Here is a 25,545-nt window from a genome sequence, read left to right as displayed (position 1 = left end):
TGTTATTAAGGAAGAATTGTAGAACCAAATATTAGAATGCAGCTAGTGAGTATAATTACTCAGATAGAAAAAACCCATTTTATATACTTAAAGAGAGTGATTTTACTATATCTAAATCCTATATAATAAAATCCTAATATGCTAACAGTCTGGTCGACTGGTTGGCTGTTCAGCCAATCAAAGTATAATATGCTAATAATATGCTAAGGCCCCTCAACTGCTCGCTATAACATGCACTGACCACTAGGGGCAGATGCTCCGACTGGTAGGTTAGCTTGTTGCTGGGGTCCGGCCAATTGGGACTGAGCGAGATGGGCTGGGCACGCCCTGGAGCCCTCCCTCGGTCCCTCCCCTGCTGGCCAACCTCCTGTGTCCCTCCCCAACCCCAATCATGTACCAATGGGGTCCCTCGGCCTGGCCTGTGCCCTCTCGCAATCTGGGACCCCTCGGGGGATGTCGGAGAGCCGGTTTCGGCCCGATCCTGCAGGCCAGGCTGAGGGACCCCACTGGTACACGAATTTGTGCACTGGGCCTCTAGTCCTATCTAATAAAAGGCTAATATGCAAATAGACTGAACAGTGGAACAACCCCAACAACCAGTCGCTATGACGTGCGCTGACCACCAGGGGGCACGTGTGGAACATGGTGGGCGTAGACCATTGGGGGGTAGTGGAGCAGGTGAGTGGGGGCGCCAGAACAAGGCGGGGTTCTGGTCTCTATCATCAGGGTTACTGAAAATTATTTGCTCCCGCGTGCCACAGTCCCGCCCGGTGCTCGCACCTGCTGCCGGCGCTGGCCCCACTCCCACCTGCTGCTGGCACTGGAGCCACCATTTGCGTCACTGCCCATGCCTGGCGCTGGTCTCGATCACTCAGTGCCATCAGTGGGTGTGAGTGGCGGCTGCTGGCCCTGATCACCCTTGAGGGCTTCTCCACCTGCCCCTGCTCCTGAGGGGTAATTGGAGCGGCAGCTGCTGCTCAGACCCCTGACGGCGCCAGCCCCACTCTCACAGCTGCTGGCGCTGGCCCCAATCGCTCTGCGCCGTCAGCGGGTGTGAGCGGTGGCAGCGGGAGCGGGGCTGCCAGCAGATGGGACCAGGACTGGGCGGGGGCGTGGAGGATGGGCCAAGACCCGCCCCTGTGCCTACCACAGCCTTGCAGCCCACAGTTCCTTTCAAGGTGCATGAATTCGTCACTGGGCTGCTAGTTAAGATATAAAAGGCCAAAAGTAAATAAGTCTAAGAATGTGATGGTTCTTGTACAAAAAAAAGTGTTATTACTTGTTTTAGGTTATAGATTTTTCAGCAGTTTTTGCGTCTGCACTGTTCATATGCCCAACATTCTGTTTTCATTGCTGTTTCAATGACTGGAGTTATTCTCAACAATAATGGGAAAGCTGTCAGCAGTAGTAAGGTGTTTTTAGTTAAAAAGGCTTCTCTTTCCCTAATTCTCATAGGCTCTCCTGATTAAGAATTAATCCATTTTCAATTTCAAAGGTTGCTGAATTGAATGAACATAGCAAAGAGACTTGAGGCAGTATAGTGAACCTAGATGATGTGGATTTTAAAGGAGCAGTGGAAGAGAAAGGGAAAATAATCCTGTATAATAGAAAGCTAATATGCAAGTGGTCATCACGCCCTCATGCCCTTGCGCCCTCGTGCCAGAACTACTCAGCCACTCAACACTGGGGAGAGAGGAATGGGAACCAGCCAGGCACAAGTGAGCTCGCAAGAGAGGAATGGGGACCAGCCAGGGTGTAGCCCGGGAGAGGGACAAGCCACAAACCCCATGGTCCCAGGCGCCTGCGACTGCAGCCCAGTTAAAGCCGCCCGCCCACAGTCCCCTGCAGCTGTGGCCGGCCCAGGTGAAGCCAGCCCGGGTCCTGGTTGCCTGTGGCCGGCCAGAGGGAGGGTTGCTCGGGTCCTGGATGCCAGCGACTGGCTGGAGGAGGGAATCCTGGGTCCCAGGTGCAGGACAAGGCAGAGGCATTTAGGGGTGATCAGGCTGATAGGGGAGCAGTTAGGGGTGATCAGGCAGGCAGGCAGGCAGGCGAGCGGTTAGGAGCCAGTGGCCCCAGGTTTCGAGAGGCAGTTGTCCAACCACCAAGGGGTCCTGGAGTGGAGAGGTTGCAGGCTGGGCTGAGGAACCCCTCCTCCCCGCCTCCCTGCATGAATTTTGTGCACCAGGCCTCTAGTGATTCTGTAATGTCCATATAGAGCAGGAACACCACCCACACTAGACCATGGTTTCTCCAACTTCACTAAAAGTTTTATTTTGAAAATTTAAGACATGTTGGTATGAGGACAGGGAAGACGTATTAGAGCATTTAATTCAGTGACTGGATGTGGAGCTGCATAGGGAATGGAGTGGTGTTAATGTTCAGCAGTGGAGCTAGAAGGCCATTGTAGTAGTCTGCAGTGAGATGGAATAATATGGTTTGAACAAGGGAGGTATCCATTGTAGAAGAACTCAGGTTTTGAATATATTTTGTAGGGGAGGCTAATAGGCACAAGTTATCATATTCAGAGAATCTGACCTGTTTTTGTGTTTTGTTTTCACTTCATCCTTACAAAACCCAATATTGAATCAAGTGGGTACTTTTAATTCCCATTTTAAAGATAAAGAAAATCTCAGAGAGGTTAAATACTTCCCCAAGGTCATCCAGCTGCAGAGTGCTTGTGTACTAGGATTTTGACCTGGATTCCTTGACTCTTAGCCTCGGGATGCTTCCTCATCTTCACACTATGATCTTATGAAGCCCCAAACAACTTTTATCACAGCACCAGAAAAGAACATTGAAGTGTTCATTCCTAGAGGCAGATATATTGAGTTCCCGAAGAAAGTGACAGGCAGGCAGATGACCTTTCAAAGACAAAATTAATGGAGTCCAATGACAAAGAAAGATAAAAGAAACAAAATATTTACTAAGGCAATGAGTGGGTTTTAAAAGAATGGGGTGGGGGAAGGAAAACTATATAACTAGTTCTACCTCTTTATGTGGATTGTGTCCTTGATTTATTAACTGGATATATTTTTAATGATTTTATTCTCAGAGAAAATTGAGGTGCCTGTACTCAAAAAGAGGCGTGAGGTACTGCCTGTGGATATAACCACCCCTAACAATGTATGTTCTAACGATGCTGTTGGGGAAGAAGTTTCTAGATCACCATCTCAGAAAGAGGAGGCACAGTCCTGTCCTAGCAACGTAAAAGACAACAACTTATAGTTAGGAAAGACAGTTGCTGTAAACATACCAGGAATTACTCTCTCTCCTCACAAAAACCTGACTGTGAATATTCAGCCAACGAAGGAAAAGAAATGTGTGAAACTTGTAGAAGTCCCAGCCATGAGTGAAAGAAGTGGAAACTCCCCTGGAAACTCCCCTGACTCTCGCAGGTCAGTGTCCTCTCTTATTCAAGGCATCCAGCACTTCTCTCCATCTCTTCTCTATGACTGCATGAACTGTGCTGTTTCTTCATCTGTTTTCTTAGTGTTACATGCAGTATAATTTCTTCTCTCTACTTTCAACATTTTTAAAATTTTAAGAAAGACTAAATGATGGCAAGGGGAAAAGGACTTGCGAATAAGGAAATTATGTTTTAAAGGTACACTTTTCTGTTTCATGAAACAATGATCACAGTTTAATAGCTCTGAACATTTTGTTGGTTTGGATAAGTGTACAGTTATTGTTTTCCTGGTTCAATAGGAACCAGGCCAGCCAGGTGTTGCTCAGTGGTTGAGCATTAACTTACAAACCAGGAGGTGTTGGTTCAATTCCCGGACACAGCACATGCCCGAGTTGCTGGCTCCATCCCCAGGAGCAGGCATGCAGGAGGCTGCTGCTCAATGATTCTCTCTCAACATTGATGTTTCTCTCTCTCTCTCCCTCTCCCTTCCTCTCTGAAATCAATAAAAATCCTATATAATCAAAGGCTAATATGCAAATTGTCCCCTGGGGAGTTTGACCAATCAGGAGTTCAACTGCTCACTATGACATGCGCTGACCACCAGGGGGCGGCAGCCAGCAGCCAGGGGATGGAAGGCCCTGATCGGCCCTGATCGGCCCTGATCACCGGCCTGGCCTAGGGACCCTCCCCTTGCATGAATTTCGTGCACCGGGCCTCTAGTATTAATTAAAAGAAAAGAAAAAAAAGAGTGGTGATTAAAGAAAAATCAACTTACCTCCTAAAATGTCTTTCTAATGGTCTAAGAAATTTCAGCCTTTTGGAAAACTTCGATAAAATTTTTAATTGATTTTTTAAATGATTTATCCTAAGCCTTTAAGTATGGGCTTTGATACCTGTTTGGACATTTTTAAATATCAAAGGTAAGTTCATTTAAAAAAAAAAAAATGTTTTTATTGATTTCAGAGAGGAAGGGAGAGGGAGAGAGAGATAGAAACGTCAATGATGAGAGAGAATCATTGATCAGCTGCCTCCTACATGCCCCATACTGGGGATCAAGCCTGCAACTCAGGCATGTACCCTTGACTGGAATCAAACCTGGGACTCTTCAGTCTGTAGGCCTACACTCTATCCATTGAGCCAAACCGGCCAGGGCAAAAGTAAGTTCATTTTTGTTTTATATCAAAACTTCAAAGCTTCTAGTTTCTGAATATTTGAATTTTTACTAAAATAGAAAATGTCTAGACATGTATAACTTTAGAAACTCATGTTTTAAGAGCCTTAACCTTAAAGAAAAATTAAAGTAATAGAGGTCAAAAGGTAAGAACGAAAGTGGAAGAGAAATACCTTGTCATTGTTTATTTTTTCTTAAATAATTATTCTGCTAGTTGAAACTCAATTTGATTTCTTTTATGAGACAAATACACATCTATTTATGCAGCCCAGGATGTCATGTTATTTTTACTTATGCACTTTGCTTTTTATATATTACTAGAGGGTGGGGGGTCCCTCAGCCCGGCCTGTGCCCTCTCGCAGTCTGGGACCCCTCAGGGGATGACCACCTGCTGGCTTAGGCCCACTCCCCGGGGGATTGGGCCTAAGATGGCAATCAGACATCCCTCTGGCAGCCCGGCAGCCCTCGGGGGCTGTCCACTTGCCAGCGGGGAGCAGGCCTAAACTGCAGTCGGACATCCTTAGCGCTGCTGAGGAGGCAGGAGAGGCTCCCACCACCACCGTTGTACTGGCAGCCATCAGCCTGGCTTGTGGCTGAGCAGAGCTCCTCCCATGTGACAGCACCCTGATCACCAGAGGGCAGCTCCTGCATTGAGCGTCTGCCCCCTGGTGGTCAGTGTGTGTCGTAGTGACCAGTCGTTCCCAGTCCTTCTGCTGTTAGGGTCAGTTTGCATATTACCCTTTTACTATATAGGATAGAGGCCTGGTGCACGGGTGTGGGCCGGCTGGTTTGCCCTGAAGGGTGTCCCGGATCAGGGTGGGGGTCCCGCTTGGGTGCCTGGCCAGCCTGGATGAGGGGATGATGGCTGTTTGCAGCTGGTCACACACCCTTCAGGGTGGCGGTCCCCACTGGGGTGCCTGGCCAGTCTGGGTGAGGGGCTGAGGGCCGTTTTCAGGCTGGCTGTTGACTGAAGCTCCCAACCTCTCCTTTTTTGCTTTTTTTCTTATTCTGGGATTTATTTATCTTCTATGGCTGTCACTGGAGCTGAGAGCCAGCTTTAGCTCTGAGGCTCAGCTCCAGCTTGAGGCCTCGGCTGCTGAAAGCAGGTATCTGGGTTTGTTTGGCTTCTATAATTGAAACACTGTTGCAACTCCAGCTCTGAGGCCCGGCTGGCTGAAAGCAGGTTTCTGGGGTTTGTTTAGCTTCTACAATTGCAACATTGTTTCTTCGAGTGCAGCTCAGAGGCCGGCAGCGGCAGGCGGGGAACCTTGGCTTCCTCCATCACTGGAGCGAGCAAGCCTCCTGTTGGCTTCAGCTGCCTGGCTGCTGGCCGCCATCTTGGTTGGCAGTTAATTTGCATATCGCCCTGATTAGCCAATGGGAAACGTGTCAGAGGTACAGTTAATTATCATGGTTGTCGATTATTAGATAGGAGGATGTTAGCATTAGACTAGTGCTGCAGCATTTGAAACCTTTTCACTGGGCATGCTTCTTATGATAGGCACCCTCATTATATTTTAGTTTTAATTTAGGCTTTGCCATGACTTTTTATCAACCTTAAAGATATTTCTTTAGACATTTAAAAAAGGCAGTCTATTGACATCAAAAGATTCTTTTAGAGACTCAGTGACTTAGTTTTCGTAATGGTATTAGAGTCAACTAAAATGTTTTTCTTTATATAAGTAGAAAATTCACCATATCTTATTAGAGGCCCATTATACTAGAGAATTCTCCCTTCTTTCTTTTTCTTTTTTTTATTCATTTATTTATTTATTTTTTTAAAAATATATTTTATTGATTTTTTACAGAGAGGAAGGTAGAGGGATAGAGAGCCAGAAACATTGATGAGAGAGAAACATCGACCAGCTGCCTCCTGCACATCCCCTACTGGGGATGTGCCCGCAACCCAGGTACATGCCCTTGACCGGAATCGAACCCGGGACCCTTCTGTCCGCAGACTGACGCTCCATCCACTGAGCCAAACCGGTTTCGGCTTCTTTCTTTTTCTTTTTTTTTATTTTTTATTTTTTTATTTTTATTTTTTTTTTATTTTTATTTTCATATATTTTAATTTTTTACAGAGAGGAAGGGAGAGGGATAGAGAGTCAGAAACATCGATGAGAGAGAAACATCAATCAGCTGCCTCCTGCACACCTCCTACTGGGGATGTGCTCGCAACCAAGGTACATGCCCTTGACCGGAATCGAACCTGGGACCCTTCAGTCCGCAGGCCGACGCTCTATCCACTGAGCCAAACCAGTCTGGGCTTCTTTCTTTTTCTTAACCACACTTGAATTCAGAGTGGGTGCTTTAATGCCTGTAGGTTAGCTGCTGAATCAAAGCTTCAAACAGAAGTTAAAGAAGAAAAAGAACCTGCAAGAAAATTGGAAAAGAAAACTTGTAAGAAATCACACCCTGTTCTATACGTGTCCTCTAAATCAACTCCAGAAACTCAGTGCGCTCAGCAGTAAAGACTAATCTTTAAGAAGAGTAAAGTAAGACTTGCCCAAAAGGTTGCTTTGGAGGTTGTCTTCAAATTAAGATCGTCTTCATCTGAAGTATACCACCTTGTTGGTTATTTCTTTCTACTCACTGTGCCAGGACCTGGCATATTCATACTGTTTTGACCAAATGTTCTAAATTTGGTTGTGATTCTAAGCAGGAGATTTCTTTAAGTGATGGTCCTTCATGGAGCTTCTGTGTAAATAAACTATTAAATGAAGGATGGTGTTGTTATAAATCTATTTGTTGCATTGTATATGGATTTTTAAGTGATATTAACACATACTGTCAGAGCCATATGTTATATTGTAACTGGATTTTGTCAGTGTTTAAAGTACCTATGTTCATCTTTGTATTTTTGACTCTAAACTTTCTAAATAAAAAATTTTTTCCCTTTAAATGATTATAGACTGGTCTATGACTTAATTTCATATATACTGTAGGTGGGTGTATTACTCTATATCAGTGATTTTCAACCTTTTTCATCTCATGACACACATAGACTAATTATTAAAATTCTGTGGCACACCAAAAAATATATTTTTTGCTGATCTAACAAAAAGAGGGGAGTATAATTTTGATTCATTCACATCAGATAGCTATTGTTGTGTTGACTGTGGTCATTTTTTTATTTGACAATCTAAGGGAAAAGAGGTCAGTGCCCCTGACTAAGTAGTCAGGTATTGCACGTTTTATAAAGTCTTGCAGCACACCAGAGTATCTGCTATGGCACACCGGTTGAAAATTGCTGGTCTATACTATATAGAAAGAGGCAGAGAGATTTATTTTAAGGAATTGGCTTACGTGCATAGGGAGGCTGGCAAGTCTAAAATCAGCAGTTCAAAAGGTGTCAGGGTGGAGACACACAGAAGAGCCAATGTCACAGTTTAAGTTTGAAAACTGTCTGCTACAGAATTCTACAGTGGGGGAGGTCAGTCTTTGTTCTATCTAGGGTTTCAGCTAATCACCTGCATAGGCTCACCCATGTTATGAAGGGAAATCTGCTTTACTCAAAGTCCACAGATTTAAATGTTAATCTCACCTAAAAACATTCTCACAGAAACATCCAGAATAATGCTTAACCACATATAGCCCAACCAAGGTGACATACAATTAACTATCACAATAGGTTAGTTAGGTAAGTCTATTGAAATGTCTTAGGTAAAAGGAAATTGCCTCTTCTAAATAAATCAAATAAACTTAATTTATTGCAAAAAGCATACCCTCAGGAAATTAGATATTGCACATTAAATAACATCTCTTGCCAAAAGAAGTAGCTGAAGGCACTAGAAAACTATTTTAAACTGAGAAAAATAAATGAATAGCTTATTCATTGCATATTATAGACTGTAGATCAATTTCTTCCAATATTGAGTTTTTACTATGAGCTATGAGTTAGGAGTGCAAAAATAATCCTTCCTAGCTCTCAATGTAGTAGACCCACATAAATGAGTAATGGTAGTAGTGGTATTACTAGTATTAATAGTTATATCTAACATTTGAATCACCTAATGTGCCAAGCACTGTTTTAAGCCCTTTCATGTGCTGCCACATTTAACCTCATCTTTGTGAGGTGGATATTATATTTAACTTATTCTCATTTTACAGATGAGGAAACCAAGGCCTCAAAGTGGTTAAGTTACCTGTCCAAGGGCACAGGTGTTAATGGGTGGTGAAAAAATTAAGAGTGGTAGAAGTTGTAATAGAATATCCAAAGTGCTAAAGGGACTGAGAAGGAAACAAGGAACCGCCTGGCGGCTTTTTACTTCTTTAAAAAATCTTTCAGCTTAGATTCCTTCAGAGGTTTCCCAAGGCATGGAGAGAATAGCATGACAGCAACAACTACAATCAGCAACAACAATCTTTGGTGAGGGGAGAAATCTGATTTCTAGAGTTGGCACATGATAATTCTCAAAATGTCCAATTTTCAACAACTATTACAAGGCAAGAAACAAAGTAGGATCCAAAAATAAGAAAAAATAAACTTTGCCAGACATTGGACTTCCTAGACAAAAACTTTAAATCAACAATTTGAAATATGCTTAAAGAGCTAATGACATAAAAACAATGGCAAATAGAGACTACCAATAGAGAAATGGTTCAAGGAACCAGATTGGCACTGTGGAGTTGAAGAGTACAATAACAAATGAGAAGCTCACATTCAACAGCAGATTTGAAAAGCAAGTAGAAAAAGAAGTAAAATTAGAAGATTGGGCAGTTGAGATCATTCTGATTGAAGAACAGAAAAGCATGAAGAAAAATGAACAGTGCCTAAGAGATCTATGGGGCACAATCAAGCATGGAAATATATGTAAACGTAAAACTGATCTAACGAAAAAGGCTCTCTCTGTAATTTGAAAAATGAGGGCGGGGGGGGGAGCAAAAGAGAAAATGAGGGGCCTGGTAAGACAAAAGAACCACAATATCAGAGGACTCAGAAATCTACTCTGCCACTGACAACACAGACTATTAAAGACTGTACTTTACTATGATGACAGAAGGGGGCACCCTATGACTAGGAACCTTGTAAAAACATCCCAAAATTTATATGGCAAATAAGCAAAAACACAAACCTTTTATAAGAAGGAAACAAAAAATAAGACCACCTTGTGAACTGATGACCCCACCAAAACCACTCAGCCCTCCCCTCCCTAAATCCATATGAAGGTGAAGCAAAGTATAACTTTCTTCTAGATTCTAGAACACTCAATGCTATTGAATTTTTTAAATAGAGAAAAATCCTCAAAAACTCACCCACACACAAAAAAATCAAGCACTTACAGAGGCAAGAGAATTAATCTGACATCAGACTTCCCCAGAACAGTGTTCAGAAGAAGGCATTAATCATACAGACTTAAAAAGAACTTTAAGGAAAGAAATTGTAAATCTTGGATTTTATTTGCATTGAAGTTATTCTTGAGGCATCAAGGCTATAGGAAAACCTTGTAAAAATGACAAGAAGGATTTTTTTTGTACCCATGAACCTCCTTGAGTAATTTCTTAAGAGTAATCATCCCAGCAAAAGATGACTAGGAAAACTTTTGGAGAACTGAACTAAGAAATAAAGATATTGTGGATAATTGGAACCAGATTTTTCATTGTTGGAGAAGAAAATTCAACTAAATGAAGGGAGCCTTGCCAATGTGGCTCAGTGGTTGAGCATCGACCTATGAACCAGGAGGTCATGGTTCGATTCCTTATCAGGGCATATGCCCAGGTTGCAGGCTTGATCCCCAATCATGAAGGTGGCAGCCAATCAATGGTTCTTTCTCATCACTGATGTTTCTATCTCTCCCTCTCTCTTCTCTGAAATCAATATATATGTATTTAAACCAACTAAATGAGGGGAAAGGCTAAATGAATGAAAAAGGCTAAAAAATGACTACTATGGTGTTGGATTCCATCTAAACTCGGTTTTTGAGAGATTTTTAAAAATTATATATGTATATATATATAAATATGTGCACAGATATACAGACACATTTACACACACACACACACACACACACACACACACACTTCCTAGCTCTATGCTGATCCTTAGAAAATGGCATCTCAATAGCAATGAGCTCATCCAGCACAGCTAGCACCCAGATCTTGGTTTCATAATGTCATTCTCTACTAAGTGAACTATTTCTTTGAAAGATGGTTACTTTCAGAACTAGGCTGAATTGAATGAGATGACCCTAAACATCTTGTTCCCAAAAGAAAGAAAGTGCTTCAATGATGGGGACATGTCAAAATGACATGGGCGCCAGCTTGAAGTGGCTTCCACTGTCCAAATCTAGGACAATTTGAGCCTCTAAATAAATGATGGTGATGGATTATATTGAGTAGAATAAGAACCCATAGTTTTGAATAAATACATTAATGAATTAATAAAGAAGGGAAAGCTTTTTCTCACAGTAGACTCTCATTTAATACATGTAGAAAGAATGGTAGAGCCGAAACTGGTTTGGCTCAGTGGATAGAGCGTCGGCCTGCGGACTGAAAGGTCCCAGGTTCGATTCCGGTTAAGGGCATGTACCTGGGTTGCAGACACATCCCCAGTGGGAGATGTGCAGGAGGCAGCTGATCGATGTTTCTCTCTCATCGATGTTTCTAACTCTCTATCCCTCTCCCTTCCTCTCTGTAAGAAATCAATAAAATATATTAAAAAAAAAAAAAAGAATGGTAGAAGTCAAAAATAACTACTTGGTAATTAAGTGATTCAGAAAAGAATTATCAATAGTTGCTAAAACTAGTGGACTAAAAGTATGATGAGCCCATGGGCACTGTGGCTCAGTTTTTTGGAGTGTCATCCCATACACCAAAGGGTTGTACATTTGGGGCATGTACAAGAGGCAACAACCAATGTTTCTCTTTATCTCTCTCCCTCTTAGAATGAATAAATATGTCCTCAGGTGAGGATTAAAAATAATAATAATAAAATAAAAGTATGATGAGTTACAGGCTATTTACATCATCTCATATTATCTCTCCACAAATACACATTAATTACAATGTGAAAAATAGTAAACTTCACATGGAGAAACCTAGAAGCCCTCCCCCTACTCAATGATCAAAGTTCACAGCACAGTAATAGGATAAATAGATAGTGTGCATGTCCTGCCATAAAATGCATAACTTGCATCTAATCATGACAAAACACCCTGAAACCCTAACTGAGGGGCATTCTATTTAATACCTGGCCTGTAATCTTAAAAATGCCTAGATCATGAGTGACAAGTAAAGGTGGAGGAACAGCCCTAGCTGGTTTTGGGCTCAGAGGTTAGAGCACTAGCCTTCAGACTGAAGGGTCCCAGGTTTGATTCCGGTCAAGGGTACGTACCTTGGTTTCAGGCTTGATCCCCAGTAGGGGACAATCGATGATGTCCCTCTCTCATTGATTTTTCTATCTCTCTATCCCTCTCCTCTTCTCTCTAAAAATTCAATAAAAACACTTATTTTTTTTTTTTACAAAAAGGTAGAGGAACAGATCCTGTTAGAGAGACATATAACAAGTGAATGCAACTTGTGATATGTAATTTTCTTTGGCAACAGAAAACACTAATGAGACAACTGGAGAAATTTGATTGAGGACTTTGATTAGCTGATAAAATGGTGTCAATTATAATTTCCTGAATTTGCTCATTGTTTTTAAGAAATACCCTATGAAGTGTTTAGAGGCAAAAGGGCATCATGTCTGCATCTTATTCTCAAATGGCTCAGCAAAAAGCATACACACACTAATTGAAAGGGGCATGATTAAGCACATGTGGTGAAATGTTAACATTTGGAGAATCTGGGGAAAGAGTTTACAGATATTTTTTAAATGTTAAAACTTCTGTAACTCTGAAATTCTGTTAAAATGAAAAGATTTACAATGGCATTATTTCAGATGATGACAGTATATGTAGAAAATCTAAAACACTTTATAGATAAACTATTAAAATTAAGAATTGAATTTATTAAGGCTACCTATTAAATACAGGGTATTTAAAAATTTAATTATGCCATGTAAAAACAAATATGAATCTTAAAAATTACACAGGTTACAATAGCATAAGTTATTTAATATGCCTAGGGATAAAGTCAACAGAAAGATGTACAAAACCTATATACTGAAAGCTACAGAAACATTGTAGGGATAAATTAAAGATCCAAATAAGTGATGAAGCTAAAAAAAAAAAAAAGAGGGATCTTTTACCCTTTGGGACAGCATGAATGGACCTGGATATGAAATAAGCCAATCTGAGAAAGACAGATGTCACATGATCTCACTTATTTGTGGAACCTAATGAATTGACCAACAAAATAAAACCCAAAGCATGGAGGCATGGAACAGACTGGCATACCTCGATGTGGGGTTGGGGAGATGAGAAGAGATAAAGCAAAAAACTAATATACTTATATGCATAGCCCTTGGACATGGGCAATAGAGTGGTGAAGACCTGGGAGCTCGGCAGGGGCTGGGAGGAGAGGGGCACAGGAGGGGGAAAATTGGAGATGTCTGTAATACTATCAACAATAAAAATATATTAAAAATTAAAATAAATGGTGGAATGTACCATCACTTCTTTCCAAATTGACCTAAGATTCAACACAATTCCAATATAATTCCTTGCAAGTGTGTTTTTTGTTTTGTTTTTGTTTTTTTTGAAACAGGAAACATCCTAAAATTTATATGCAAAGGCCAAGGAAATCTTGCAGAAGAAAAAAAATGGAGGACTTATACTAAGAGGTACAGAGGCTTGTTATAAGACGATAATTAATTCAGTGTAATATAAATGCAAACATTGAGAAATATATCAAAGGAAGAGAATAGAGAATCTATAAACAGAACCAAACACATATGCTCATCTGACTTGTGACCAAAAAAATGGCTACAAATGCAAGAGTGGAATGGGTTGTCTTTTTGAAAAATAATGCTGGGTCAATTTGTATAAAATATGAGGATGGGGAAAAAATCTTCCCTGTCTCCACCTGGCACAATATCAATTCTAAACGTATTGCAGATGTAAATGTAAGGTATGAGAATTTTCTGTTAGAACCCCGCCTTTTTTCTCTAATATATTTTATTTATTTATTAATGAATTAAATGTTTGGGGTGACATGAGTTAATATGATTATATAGCTTTCAGGGTTTCTATGTTGCACGATCTGTATACTGCACTGTGTGCCCCCCACCCAAAGTCAGATCTTCTCCCCTTACCACAGATTAGGCCCCCTTCACTCCCCACCCCATTCCCACTGTTGTTTGTGTCCATGAGTTTCAGTTTTATATCCCCATATGAGTGAAATCATATGAAAACCCAGCCTTAAATCCAGAAAATGTTATCCCCAAACTAGTGTTCTTTTTAATAATGGTACATCCTGTTAGCCTTGGGAGATACCTTATATCAGTGGTTCTCAACCGGTGGGTCGCGACCCCTTTGGGGGCCGAATGACCCTTTCACAGGGGTCGCCTAAGACTATCGGAAAACACATTTATAATTACATATTGTTTTTGTGATTAATGACTATGCTTTAATTATGTTCAATTTGTAACAATGAAAGTGGGTGTCACCACAACATGAGGAACGGTATGAAAGGGTCGCGGCATTAGGAAGGTTGAGAACCACTGCCTTATATAGACAAAGAAGTTAAGAAAAGTATGCATAGAAACTATAAAAGAAGCACAGGCAAAGAATATGTCAAAAAAGAATAAGAATAGTGAAATTTAAAACCTAAAATAAGTGATTTCTTCTAACTGAACATATGGCCCTTTGAAGCAATGTTTTTCCTATCTGGTTACAATGAATTTCTTACCATGAATAATCTGTTATTCACATTTCCTCTAAATTCGGGTTGTGAAACCCTCTCTCATTTTTTTTTAATAACTTCATTTTGCTGCTGTACATTAGAAAGTAAAATGAAGAGAGTCTTTACTATGCAAATTGTCCACAAAGTTGGAAAACAGGATACACGTATGTTTGAACAGTATATTATATGTCTACCTTGGTCACCCTATCCACCCCTAGTCACTGGCTATAAACAACCCATGAGAAATGTAGTCTCGGTGTGACTGAGGAGGAAAGATTTTCAGAACACATCACTTGGGACCATAGACAATTATGTTCTTTGCAGTAGATTTAAAAGGCACATTTTTATGGTCACCACATCTCTTGTATTTTCTTTTTAATTCTGTGGTCTCCTCCAGGTACCACCCATTTATCTGCTCTCCTTTCCAATAAAACTCTTTCAAAGAGTTGCTTTATGCTCACTGCTTCTATTTTCTTATCTTATACTAGAGGCCCAGTGCACAAAATTCATGCACAGATAGGGTCCCTCGGCCTGGCTGTCAATCATGGCCGATCTGTCGGTGACCAGCAGGGCGTTTGGGGGGCCCCTGCTGGCACCTGCCTCTGCTGACCTGGCGCCGTGTGCTCACCAGCCCCACCCCACCCCCACCACCACCGGTCACCTCCCTCTGTGGGAGGCAACTGGTGGGGCTACTGGGGGGCAGTGCCGGCCCACTAACCAGCCAGCCCCACTCCTTGCCACTGCCACTGGTCACCTCCCTCTGCGGGGCGACCGGCAGGGCAATCGGGGCCCCCACTGGCACCTGCCTTGGCTGGCCTGGGGCCTGCGGGCTGGGGCAGCTCCTGCATTGAGCATCTGTCCCCTGGTGGTCAGTGCGCATCATAGCAACTGGTCGTTCCACCGTTTGGTTGATTTGCATATTAGGTTTTTATTATATAGGACTAGAGGCCCGATGAATGAAAATTCGTGCAAGAGTAGGCCTTCCTTCCCTCGGCTGCTGGCACCGGCTTCCCCCCTGCACCCGCGACCCGGGCTTCCCTCCTCCTGCTGCTGCAGGCACCCAGGACCCGGGCTGGCTTTCCCCTGGCCCCAGCTTTGTCAGGAAGGACGTCTGGAATGACGTCCAGTCTAATTAGCGTATTACCCTTTTATTATTATAGATTCTCTCCTTAACTAACTCCAGCCAGCCTTTGTCTTGCCCCTTCACGGTCTAACTGTTTTCCTGTTCCTCAGTAGTAGGCCATTTAGTTAGACATATGGCTACTGAGAATAAAGACTCTATTCCCCAAATTTCTTTCCAGTAAGGTGTAGCCATAGGGCCAGGTCCTGGACAAAGAAATACAAGCAGAAGTGATGTGTGCTGCCTCTCAGCCATTCTTCCTCTGTCATACCTCCTGCTCGCTGAAATGGGGATGTGGTAGTAGATCCATCGTGGATCATGTATTTGTACCTCATTTTGTAAACCCGAGGGATGGATGGTGGAGTAGAAAAAAAGAAGGAGCCTGCATTTCTGATAATTCCATCGACCTGCAATGCCATCTAGGACTTTATGGGAAAAAGAAAATCGGCTTTTATCTTGTATAGGCTGATTTAATTTTGGGTCTCTGGCTTTGGCTGTACTTATCTCTATCTTTGTATCCATACACTTTACAGGCAAGTCCTGCTGATACCTGAATCTGAAATATTTATTGAATTTAACTGCTTTGCCCCCACCACTTTGATCCAGTCATCATCTTTCCCTGCATACTAAAGCAGCCTCAAACTGGTCTTATTGCTTTTATTTTTAACCTATAGAGTTTGTTTTCCAATGAGAATAATTTTTGAAAAAGATTCTATCACCTCCTACTTAAAATCCTCTAGTGACATTTGTTTATGCCCCCTCCCCCATCAATAGACCACCACCAACACCCTGGCAGGTGTGGCTCGGTTGGTTGGAGCATCATTGTCTCATGCACTGAGAGGTCGCTGGTTCTATTCCCAGTCAGGACACATGCCCAGGTTGCAGCCTCCACCCCCAGTAGGTAGTGTGCAGGAGGCAGCTGATTGATGTTTCTATCTCCCTCTCCCCTTCTCTCTTTCTCTAAAATCAACACACACACACACACACACACACACCACCACCACCATCAAACCTAAAGTTGAACATGTTTAGTTTATTGCCTATGACTGTACAACCATGGAGAGTCCTACGGTGTCTCAGTAAGAGGGTATTAGAAAGGATTTTGTTACAGGATTTGGGCTTGTGTTGGTGATTTTGGGTAATGTTTAAGGAAGCAAAGTTAATTCTATAATTAGATATATTAATAAATCTCATGTAGAAAAAAGGACTTTAGATTATAATGAGGTTTAAGCTGAAATTGATGAAAAGAAAAAAGCACCAGTCACTGGTATGAGCCATGATAGGAAGATGTTTTGGTAATTTTTGTAGTTTATACAATGTTCTTTTTTTTCTTCTTCTTATTCTGTTTCTTCATGATTGCAGAGCGGTCTAGTTTTTACCTTTATCCATCATGGCCACGAGTTAGCCTTGTCTGAAGTTAATGTTCTGAGAAATTGTTGATGTTCAGCAGGACAACACCACAGCCGAGCTCTAAGTGTGAGGCTAGCACCTGGCTGTCCAGGGGGCTGCTTGTCTCTGTATCACTTCCCAGTGCACTTAGTGGACAATTCAAACTCCTTACCATCGCTTTCAAGGTTCTACATGACCTAGTTCCTACCTAACTTCCAAACTCATCTCCTACCACACCAGCAGTGCATCCCCATAACAATGGTCCTTTTTTGGTTTCTTGAATGCTTCAAGCTTGTTCTTACATCTGTGGTTAGTTCACCCTGGAATCTTCTTTTTGTAGATGTCACTTCTTAAATATTACTTCCCGGTGGAGTCTTCTCTGACTCTCTCCTTCTCCACTCCCCCAAGATACCGTTTACATCACTTTGCTGGTTTATTTTCTTTATTAAACCTTATCCTGTACTTGATTTTCTGTCTTTCCTGCTAGGGTACAAGATCCACGAGAGAAGGAATCTTGTCTGTGTTGTTTGCCAAGATATATCCTCAGTGCCTGTCACTCTGCTGTTCACATGATGGGCTCTTAGTGGAGTAAAGGAACAATTAGAGTGTGCTGTGCAGATGTGCTTCTTAGGGAAGAGACACACCCAGATTGTTGGAGGCTTATTGTCAGAATGCAAATGCCTATGAGAAATCTATTGTCTCCTGTTAGCAATGTACTTGCTCTGATCTTGATTCCTGACTGAGATTGTTCCAGAGGTCTCCTCGGCTCTAGCAATTTTCTGCCTCCAGGAACACCTACTATTTGTATTCCTGACTGGTTTGGTTCCCTGTCACCCAAAGTAAAGACCAAAAAGTGTTGGCCTACCTAATTTCCAATAAACCCACTGAGGGGGTCACATCTCAAATGTCTACAAGGACTCAGCAGGCATGAAGCAGTGGGTTTCCTTTATTATGGCAGCTGACAAATTCTTTTGACACATGCTGGGGGCTAGCCCCAGCGGTCCAGGGGTTCTCAAAGGTATGGACGGAGTCGGCGAAGGATGTTTTACACAGAGACAGCATTCAGAACTCTCTAGCTTTCCTTAGTCTCCGTGGATCTTCCCTGTGCCTGGCTGAGGCCACAGAGAAAGATCCCAAGGCAAGCTGAGCCTTTATTTTATAGTGAGAGATAAACAAGGTAGTAGTTTCCATAGTTAAACAGTTCTTGTGAGTTTCACTTGTTTTGGCCACTTCCTGCACCTCCCTCAGCCCATTAGCTTCCCAGATAAGATCTAGAGAGCCTCATAAGGTCAAGCCTAATTATGCTAAGAGGACTGTGCCCTCTAAGCTGGGAATTGTTTGTGACTTTGCCCACAGGTCAGTCCGAGGCTTAACCCTGTATCAGCTCCCCACATCTCACCCTTCTTTATTTTTTAAGCTACTATAATGACAGTTTTTACACTACCATAATGACAGTAAAACTTAAGCATCAAGAACAAAACTCTACAATAACAATGCCAATGCAAAACCCAAAACATTTTAAAACTTATGCATATAACATTTCAAGAACAAAAAATGTTTTAAGTCCCAATTTCAACATCCAACAGTTCTGCGTCCAAGTTTCAATGTCCGACAGTTCCTTATGTGTACATGTCAGCAATGATATTTCAGTTCTGGATGGTGGACAAATGGTGGCAATGCAGGCCCGACCCTCTCTGGTTTGATCCTGGGCAACCTGCAGTGACGCACAGCTGGTGACTGCTAGCATGGCAAAGTGTCGTCACCGTCCTCCATCTCTGGATTGTTTTTCCTCTTGTCTTCATGGCTGGAGCATTCCTGATAATTCCTCTCTGTTGCAGGAATCCACATGGTCTTGGAGTTGTTTTCTGAAAGTATACAAACATATTCTTGACCGAAGGTTAATAAAGGGAATTTTACTTGGGGTGCTTTTTATATTTGCCCAAATGATTTTCCTTTGGCTTATTTTGACACCATGTGTGTTTTCCTGAGTGTCTTGCTGTTAGCATTATAAATGAAAAAAATTTTCTAGATGTGATTTAGTTACAGAATATTTTTCCTTACATGGTATTTTTCCACTATCCCCCCTTTTTTTATTTAGTCTAGATAACTTTAAATTTTAATGTTTTTGCACAAAAATACGACTGTTTTAGGTTCATTGCATGTTAAGCAATTTTTCCATGAAATGAAAATTTTGGTTAATACTTCTTGAGCCAATTTTAATTAATCTGAAAACTTGACTGCTATTTTACTGTCAAATTTACTAACAACAATCTTAGTTTACACTGTAAATATTAATGGAAAGGATTATTTTGCATCCTTCAGAAGGCCCGGAGCACTCCTGGTGTTAGGCTGGATGTAGATATAGGGTAGCTGTTGTCAGCCAAATCTCTGTTGTCTGGATACTGATCTCAGCTGGGCCAAGTCTCTTTCTGTTATCTGGGTCCCGATCTGGGCTGGGCATGGGAAGCAAGAAGCAGCCATGGGAGCAGGAGACCTCCCTCAGAAGGGGCGAGTGTTCAAGCCCCTGCACAATTGGGGGGGGGGGGTGAGGATCTGTGCCCCACCTCAGTTCTCTCCTACTGGCCCCCGGCTGTGGCTGTCTTAGGTTGCCCCACCCTATGGGCTCTTACCCGTCATTGACTACCAGCCATCTCTGGGCCAAGTAGGGTGATGTGAGGTTCAGTTCTGTCTCCTTGGTAGCCTATGTCTCTCTAGCCTCCATGCCCAGCAACTGCCTTTGGATGCCCTCGCCTGCTGGTGGGGCATCGGCATTGATCATGGGGAACCCAGGTTTCTTCTCCAGAGAGGGCCCAGCTTATGTCATTGGGCAAGAGACAGATCCATGGCACCAGCTTTTCATGATCCCAGCTTGAACGGAGAGCTCAGATAACAGCTGTAGACAGTTGGAATCCTCTTGGCAAAAAAAGGTCAAGAGAGGTCAATATAGAATGCTTAAGTGCCTTCCCAGGAGGGAATAAATCCCTTCAATGTCCTTAAAACATTCAAAGAATTAATTTGTAAGTTTGTTTGGGATAAATGCACAATATACTGTTGTAAAGCATCAAAAATTAAGAATAAAACTTGTAGAATAATACCATGTAAGAATATTCTTTGCTCTAGGTCATGACAACTTAATTTTAAACTGGCTGTCTCAAGGTTTGGAATGAGGAACCTAGTTAGCAAAAACAAAAAAGCAATTTACAGAAGCAGAGACAGCATGCTATCCAAATTACAGTTTTGGGTAAACACATTATCTAGAGTCCTTGGGTAACCTAGGTTAAACTTAGGCATGTTATCTAAATTTACAGTTTTGGGTCTCCGGAACACTGAGTTGACATGCTAACTGGAGCCCTCTGACCTTGGGATAGTTGTGCTGTCCTTCCCAGGTAAAGGAAAAATGTGCCTTCTAAGACCAATATGAAAGTTATAGTTTTTACCTGAATTAATTGTTACCATACTTCACTTTACCGTGCTCCAGGTGGTCTCTGGGCTGTTGGTTGTCGGGTTTGTCTTCCTCCTGCTGGGTTATACTTGGAGAACTTCAATTTAAAAAGAAATCTTTTTCTTTTACAAAAAGTAACCTATAGGGTTACTTCCTGGATGTTGACTGATAGTGCCGCAAGGCCATGTATTACAAGTCAAAGTCATGAGACATTTATGGTGACTGTACTTTCAGATTTGGTATTTTAACAGCAAATCATTAGATTATCCTATAAATATTAGTAGAAGATATTTCAAAATTTTAAAATTTCTCCTCTTTATTAAATTTAAAATATTTTTAAACAGCATTCCCTTTCGGCTTATTTGCATATACAGAGGGATCATGGGAAGCCTTCAGTAACTTTTTAGAAGAATTTTACTTTACTAGGATTCAATTGCTTACAAAGATTAGTAAATTTAGTAACGTTTTATTCTGATACACGAGGTGCAAACGCTGCCCCACCTCCAGCCTAATTGAAAATGCAGCAGCGAGGAGCTTTTGTTATTTTAAATTACATCTTAAAATTCTACTGCTGTATTTTAAGAAATATCAAACAAAACTTGTTTTGCCCTTTCTTAGAGGCAAAAACTTAAAATATATTTATTAATTTATATTTGATAAAGCTTTCCATGTGATTTCAAGTATATTAAATTGGCTTTATTAAAAAATCATTTAAGAAGAGAGAATAAACTTTTGAAAACATTTCAGGGCCCGTGAAATGTCTCAAAGTCATTCCTTGGTTATAGTTTTGAAATCTAACTTGAAAGACCATCAAATATATATGTATATATATGACTTAAAGATTATATACTTTTTATAATTATTAAGAGATATCAATTAAATTTAAACTGATCTTTATATTTAAAAATTTAGGTTGGGATTACAGAATTTATCCTCTTTATTCAATTAGACAAATGTTGAAATTTTACTATAATTATATGATTTCTCCCAATTTATTTAACCAGATCTTTTAAACTCTTAGCTGGCAAGTTAAATATTTAGCATTTCTCAATCAGTAACATTTTTAAGAATAAACTTCAAAAACACAAGACACAATCAATAGATTTAATTCTGTCCTCTAAATTTTTCGTGAGGGAAATCTAGATTAATATTTTAGCATTTTGTTATTTCAGAATACCTAATTCAATTTAGCAAACTCCCAAAGCCTTGGGCTGCCATTAACTGGAAACAGGTAACCATTAAAATGCAAATTAGTTACATTCTTTCTACCAAGGATGGGAAACTGGGAAGCAAGCCTCTCTTTAGAAGTTTCCACTGGCAGGAAATTTTTGCCTACCTGCTTGTTCTGTTCGGGGAAGGGAGGCTAGCCCTTCCTCCATTAGAAATTGCTTTGGGAAACCAGCCTTAATTAAAGGGCATAGCCGTCTTTTACCTAGGCTACTTAGAGTTTTATAATTGATATAATTCAATAATTCTTGAGATTCAAATCTAAATTATTATTTTAAGGCAGTTACTTTGTTAATTTTCTGTAGCAGGCAATTTTACTGAATTTCGTTGAGGCTTTTAAGATTAACTTTGGAACAGGCTTTATTAACATTTCAAAAATCACTTTATTATGAAAAAATACCAATCTTGTTGCTAGAACCAGCCTGCATTTCTTCCCTGGGTCAAATTCGCCATTTTTCTTAGGAAATAATCAGTATTGGGTTTTATTCTGTACATTTGTAAAGAGATTTCAGCTCAAAACTCGATCTACATGTCCAAAATCGGAGGATGTACACATTAGTTCCAAGCCAGTTTTTCTCTTTACACGTGCACAGAAATCCCAGACGCATTTTTAAATTTTGTAAAACTTTTCAATTAGAATACTTGGGGAGGGGGCGTCCATATTGGATCGCCATGTGCTCCCTTCTTCTCTTCCCCCAAATCCTGCTTTGGGGGAAGTTTCAGCAAATGACTCAGATGGCATATTTTTCCCAAAGTCATGTTTAATAGAAAAAGACATTTTAAATTATTTCCTATTTCGCTTTCTAAAGTCATGGCTAGCACCCAAGGTTATCTTAGCCCAAGTTTGGTTGTCATAAGATGTTCTCCAGTAATTTTTTAACAAAACTAATCTTTTTACGGGCGAGCTGAAAACTCTGCCCTCTCCTGCCACCTTTGAATCTCTCCACACCAGAGGCGGACTCTGCAGCAGGGTTTCATTTCTTATTACAGATTTGAAATTCCAAATATAAATTAAGATTTTAATTTGAACAAGAAACCACATTGAGGTGACCATGGCACTATTTTTTTTTCTCCCAAAGTTCTGATTAACTTTTTGGAAAACTCTTAAGATCTAATGTACCTTTTTCAAGAAAACAAGGGTTATGTTCTATAATAACATGCAAAAACTGTAAGAGATTACCTTCTGAAACTTTAACTCCTTAAGCATGCAAATCAATAGTCTATAATAAAGTTTCTTACTTTTTTAAAGCCAAATCCTGTCCCGTTAGCCTGGTTAAGAAAACGTTCCCAGTCTACTTACAGATCCGGAGAGCTAACTTTGATGTGTTAAAACTAAGTAAAATGCATTTACTCAATCCAAAGCAGGCATTAAAAAGAGAAACCCCAAATGCTCTCTTGTATCCGTTTTAAGAGTAGGATTGGTGCTTTCCCCTATTACCTGAGTCCTGATCTATCACCCCAGGGAGAGCTTGCCAATCCTGCACTTTCCCAGGGTGGAAAGGCTGCAGTGGGGTTAAGGATAAGGCTCCTTGGGCCTACCTTCTCCCATGCCTCTTACATTTACCTTTACGGCACCTTTCCTTCCTCAGAAAAGTATGGACATGTTAAAAGATCAATACGGAGTCTTTTTCTTCTAGACTCAGTCTGGCACATCTTCTCATTCTAAAGATCAATACAGAGTCTTCTTTCTTCTAGACTCAGTAAGGCACATTTTCTCAATCTAAGTTCTGTACTATCCACCCACTTACCCTACTTATCCTCTATAGGGGGGTCTGCAGCACCCTACGGTGGAGTCCTATCCGTCCCGAGTGCAGGGGCCTTACCTAGGGGAATCCTGTTCGGCCTGTCCGGGCGCCATATGCTGGGGGCTAGCCCCAGCGGTCCAGGGGTTCTCAAAGGTATGGACGGAGTCGGCGAAGGATGTTTTCCTTAGTCTCCGTGGATCTTCCCTGTGCCTGGCTGAGGCCACAGAGAAAGATCCCAAGGCAAGCTGAGCCTTTATTTTATAGTGAGAGGTAAACAAGGTAGTGGTTTCCATAGTTACACAGTTCTTGTGAGTTTCACTTGTTTTGGCCACTTCCTGCACCTCCCTCAGCCCATTAGCTTCCCAGATAAGATCTAGAGAGCCTCATAAGGTCAAGCCTAATTATGCTAAGAGGACTGTGCCCTCTAAGCTGGGAATTGTTTGTGACTTTGCCCACAGGTCAGTCCGAGGCTTAACCCTATATTAGCTCCCCACACATTGCATTTTGAAGTTATTTATTACATGTTCTTACAAGCTAATATCTTTTTAAAGTATGACACTTTGTAAAACACTGTGTAATATGAAGTGAGAATTCTTGTGATCCTTCCGCAATGTCTTTTAACTACTGATAGGTACTAGCTTCTGTTTGATCTTAGTATTATCAGATACGTCAATCATACAGGAAAGTCAAATACACCCAGGCACTCACCACTCAGGGAAACAAATATTAACATTTCCCACGTTTACTTCAGACATTTTTTTTCAGAAACAAAAATTTTAGAGGCAGTTGAAACTCCCTCTTTACTCCTCCCTTATTCCATCATTGTATTTTTGTCCACACTATAGGTAACACATTCTGAAATTGAGATGTTTTCTTCCTCTCTAAGGTTCTGTACCTTCGCCAGACATGTTTACCTTCATAGTCCTGTGTGTGTGTGTGTGTGTGTGTGTGTGTGTTTTTAAAAAAACCAGTTTTTGCAACAATTCTATGGGGTAGGTGTTATTTTCCCCAATTTACAGATGGAAATGTAGGCGCTGGGAACAGCACCTGTTGTCTGACCCGTGAGGTCAAACCAAACACCTCTTTATCAAAATTTTAAGCTTGGTTAATTTGCATAAAATATTTCGTCTGGAATTTATTCTCTATTACTTTTGCAACACAAATTGCCTCTGCTGCAGTGTGGGATGGTTGTAACAGCACACAAGCTATTATAGCTCGTGGTTCCAGGGATGAACAAGTCTCAGGTCTGAAGCTCAAGGAAATGGAATCTTACCTCACCTCATTCCTTTGGGTGATCTGAGCTCATCCGAAGAGGAAAAGGGAGAAAACGAAGCAGGCGTCACATAGAAAGGGTTCAAGGCCTGGGTTAACAATTTAAAAGTGTGTGGTTGGGAGCTGGGTGTGGCTGTGGGCTCTCTGGTGTGTGTGCTCAGGAAGGAGCGCCTTTGGGAGTCTCCAGGAAGAGACTCAGTGACAGCAAATCTAATGAGCATACACAACACAGCCTACAACAGAGCTCCCATCCCCTGATTCCTCTGCTCCACAGCCTTGACTGCCGCTCCACCAGCCAAGAATCAACTCTACATTCAAACAGGGAATCAGAGTAGCTGGTGGATGCCAATCCTGAGGGAAACAAACCAGCGTCAGTGCATCAAGCAGGCTTTGGGGAAACCAGAGGCCTAGAGACTTTCCTGGGAGGTCCTGCCTTTGCCCAGAGACCCCTCCCCCCACCCCCCTCAAACCTGGGTGCTAACACCTCCCCCTCCTTTTCAGAGTAGCAGAGTGGAGCCTGTCTGATCTTAGTAACAACCTTCCATTAAGGCAAAGGGGTTCAGCCTGAAAAACACTGATATTCAGATGGGCAGGCTGGGGTGCCATTAGGCAGCTGCTGGCTTTTCGCACTCCCTTTTCTTAGAAAGGGGAAGACTCACAGGAAAGACGGAGGGATTCCTTGTTGGGGAAGGGTCTTTGCACACAAGAAGTTCCTTCCCTGACTCACCCTAGGCCTCGCTCTGGCTCTGAAAGCTTAGAAGGAGTTAAGCTAATGTTAGTAGGAGCAAATGAATGTATTCGATGAAAGGTGGGATTTGTGTGAAAGGGGTTATATTTAGACCCATGTAATTAAAGATCCATTTATGGGTGAGCATCCTTAAACAGACAAATATAAAACTCATGAATACCAGATTCTCTCTGGGTAACTGGCTGGAAGCACACACACTCACATATACATACTCTGAGCCTGCCTCAGTCCATTCAAGT

At 41.5% G+C, this 25,545-nt stretch overlaps 1 pseudogene; it reads left to right on the top strand.

Moving 5' to 3' along the window:
- LOC139010239 (protein Spindly-like) overlaps positions 1–25,545 on the top strand; it is a 58,517-nt pseudogene that overhangs the window by 16,659 nt on the left and 16,313 nt on the right.

Source organism: Myotis yumanensis, unplaced genomic scaffold (assembly GCF_028538775.1).
Source record: "Myotis yumanensis isolate MYYU_CA2020_CCGP unplaced genomic scaffold, mMyoYum1.0.hap1 SCAF_5, whole genome shotgun sequence".
Lineage (NCBI taxonomy): Eukaryota > Metazoa > Chordata > Mammalia > Chiroptera > Vespertilionidae > Myotis > Myotis yumanensis.
Note: the sequence above shows the minus strand (reverse complement) of the source record. Positions and strands in the feature narration are given on the sequence as shown.